Raw genomic sequence first — 3,517 nt, 5'->3', positions numbered from 1 at the left:
AGCTGCGGGCAATAGTATCGGTGGCCTGAAAAAAGGAGGCGCACCTGAGTCTCAGTGTCGAGCGGCTGGGAGCCGCAGGGCGTCCGAAAAGAAGGGCGCACCTGAGCTTAGTGTTGAGCAGCGGCCGCAGGGCGTCCGAGAAAAAAAAAGGGGGGGGGCGCACCTGAGTCTCAGTGTCGAGCGGCTGGGAGCCGCAGGGCGTCCGAAAAGAGGGGCGCACCTGAGCTCAGTGTTGAGCGGCAAGCTGCAGGGCGTCTGAAAAGGGAGGCACACCCGAACTCAGAGGTGAGCAGCTACCATGGGAACCGCTGCATCAGCGGAAGAAAGGACGGTGATATGCATCGCAGAGCAGCAGGAGCTGTGACCCAGCCGCCTGCCTCCGTCCCGCCTCCCCTGTCTCCTTCCCGGCGCGGCGTAGATCTTGATCATCTTGGACTATAATCTCCATGGCGTGAAAATCTGAAGATAATCCGGAGTAAAAGATTGGTTTATTTAAAGTGACTATTGTATCACGCCGAGGGGAGCAGCGCGGCGGGTTCAGGAGTAGGAGCGGGTAGTGCGGGGCGGCGGCGGCGGCATGCGCGGTTTGTTTATTTTTAAATGTGGCGGGCTTTTAAGAAATGTTTTATAAGGTGCCCGCGGCCCCAAGTAGGACTTGGCGTCTGCCCCCGATCATATGATGATTGAAATGCTTGTAACAACTGAAGCTCAGGAATTGCTAGATCAGCTCAATGCTCTGTTGGAACAAGAGTTAAGATATTAACCATCTGACCTGAGACTAATTGAAATTGCTCATGACAATGGCCTCTGAATGACTGCAAGGTTGTGAGACTTTGAAGTAAAAGATCTCCTCAGCTTAACTCAATTCTTTGGCAAAAATGAAGGTGCAGCCTAAATATTTGGGCTGTGTTGGACTAAGCTGCTTCTACTTGGCTGTGAAAGCAGTAGAAGAAGAAAGAAACATTCCCTTAGCCACTGACTTAATTCGAATAAGCCAGTACAGGTTCACTGTATCTGACATAATGAGAATGGAGAAAATTGGGTTAGAGAAGCTATACTGGAGAGTTAAAGCTACAACTGCTTTTCAGTTTCTACAATTCTATCACTTGTTCATTCATGAGAATTTACCTTGTGAAGGAAGAAGGCATCTTAATTTTGAGAGACTTGAAGAGCTATGCCAGGATTTTTTTTTCCTGTTTGACATTTATTTGTTTGAGATAATTTTGCTGTGCTTGCAAGAAATTTTGTGCTGGCTGCATAGCATTTAGTGTACCATGCAATTATTATTAGGAGTTATGTTTTGTGTTTTTGTTTTGTGATGTCTTCTGGCCAGAATTGTTGTTGTATTGTTAAGATTTTTATGTGGTTATGTATTTTCTCTAGGACCCCCCCTCCCTCAGTGTCAGTCTGATCACCTGACATCTGAGGGATGTTTCTATTGGGAAGGGGGGAATCCTGTAGAGTTTGCACTATTTATTTGTTGTGCCTTGTTTTTGTTTGGTGTTATTGGGGTTATATGTTAAGGATTGCATGGTTATATGGGTTGGCTTTATAAAGTTTTAATTTTGGCTTGTGATAGATTGTGGTGTTATGTTGTTATAAGTTGGAAATGTTTGGCGAATGTTTTTATCTTGTTTTTCTTTTCCCTCTTCTTTTGATTGTGAATAAAGGGGGGAGATGTGGGAATAGAATGTGAGATGCTGAGATTGTTTAGGCTTTTGGGATGAGCTGATTGTGTTGGGAACTGTGTGTGAAGGGCTGGCCTTGGGCTTGTTCTCATTGGCCAGCTAATTGTAAATAGGATGATAAGTCAGACAGGTGTGTAGGATGATAATTACCCTATGGGTTACAGCTGTGGCTGTGTGAGTTTAATTAATTAATTAGCAATTGTGATTGCTTACCATATTGTATATAAGAGCATGCTGGGAATGAATAAACGCATATGCATACACACATACGCTTTCTCTCTCTGCTTGGGATCACATTGAATGTTGAACTCTGTTCCTGCTCTTCTGCGATGCAACACAGGTAACTCTCACCCTCAGAGATGTTCCAATAAGCTTCTTTCACAGACTAGTCTCTTCCTTAATCTGGGCCCAATCCTTTCCCTGGTACAGTTCTTGTTAGTTCCAGCTCAGGTCGTAACTAGGGGATTTCTCATGACTGCAGCCCACTTTGTTCTGTTCCACCCCCTTTTGTATCTTTGGCACAAGGTGGGAATCCTTTGTCTCTCTCTCGGTCCCACCCCTCCTTCTAAATGGAAAAGCACCAGGTTTAAGATGGATTTCAGTACCAGGTGATATGGTCACATGTCCTGTAAGACCCCAAGCCTCCATCCTTCCTGGACTGACTCACAGGAGCACAGGAAGGCTTACAAGTAAACAGAGCCATTTACAACCAAATGTTCTAGTTAATGGAAGCCATCAAGATCCTAAGCCACAATTATTGGCTCACACTTTACATAGTTACAATAGGACTTCAGAGTAATACTTCATATTTCTAGCTTTAGATACAAGAATGATACATACATACATACAAATAGGAAGAACACACTCAGCAGATTATAAGCTTTGTAATGATACCTTACAAGAGATCTTTTGCATGAAGCATATTCCAGTTACATTATATTCACACTCATTAGTATATTTCCATAAAACATGGAGTGCAATGTGACACCACTTCTTAAGTTCTCCTTGCTAATTCAGTGCAAAGGGAATTGTGCAGTAGCTTGCAGAATATGTACAGTCTGGTGAATGGAGTCAGTCCTACCAACCAAGACTTTTCATGCTGCTCCCAAAGCAGAGAAGAAATAATAATCACAATAAATTTATCCTGCTCAAATAATATCACACGGCCTTCAGCACCTGGCTACGTGCATAGGTTTCTGGCAGGTGATCTGTTGGTAGCATGGTAAGGGAGAGAGCTGCTAGAAGCTGGGAAGGAGGTTGGAGGCATGGAAGATGCGTGGATATAACTCGAGTTATAGTAAGCGTTGAACTGTGAATCCAAGAACTTAAGCATTGTTTAGGCTGTTGCTTTTTCCATCAAGCCATCTCTCATGCATCTAATAGGTATAGTGTCATAACTCTGCAGAATGTTATGGACCAATTGTGCATTTAGTAGTTTCTTCATACTTTCTATCTCATCATTCCTAGAGATTTTGTGAGATAATAGTCACTGTCCATATATAACACATACTATGTAACATATATAACTCATGTATGTAAACTTGGCTCTTGTTATGGTAATTAGCTAATTCATAGAATCCTAGAACTGGAAGGGACCTCAAGAGGTCATCTAGTCCAGGCCCCTGCACTCAAGGCAGGACACAATTATATCATTGTGTTTCACTTTAGTTATGGTGCATTATGCTATACTCTTTTTTTGTCTTTGATTTATCCTTACATTTCATCTGTGTTGCCAGCAGATTTAGTCAAATATCAGAAAAATATTTGAAATATAAATTATTTGATTAATTCTGTCAAACTAAAAGAGGAGATTAAGGGGCGGAGGCATG

The 3,517-nt window shown here is 42.8% G+C and overlaps 1 pseudogene; it reads left to right on the top strand.

Annotated features, from left to right (window-relative positions):
* The first annotated feature begins 679 nt into the window (after nucleotides 1-679).
* Nucleotides 680-1,268, top strand: LOC120372089 (annotated as a pseudogene).
* The last annotated feature ends 2,249 nt before the right edge of the window (nucleotides 1,269-3,517 follow it).

This window comes from Mauremys reevesii, linkage group 9, assembly GCF_016161935.1.
Source record: "Mauremys reevesii isolate NIE-2019 linkage group 9, ASM1616193v1, whole genome shotgun sequence".
In the NCBI taxonomy this organism is placed as follows: domain Eukaryota; kingdom Metazoa; phylum Chordata; order Testudines; family Geoemydidae; genus Mauremys; species Mauremys reevesii.
The sequence above is the reverse complement of the archived record's forward strand: the minus strand, read 5'-3'. Positions and strand labels throughout refer to the sequence as shown.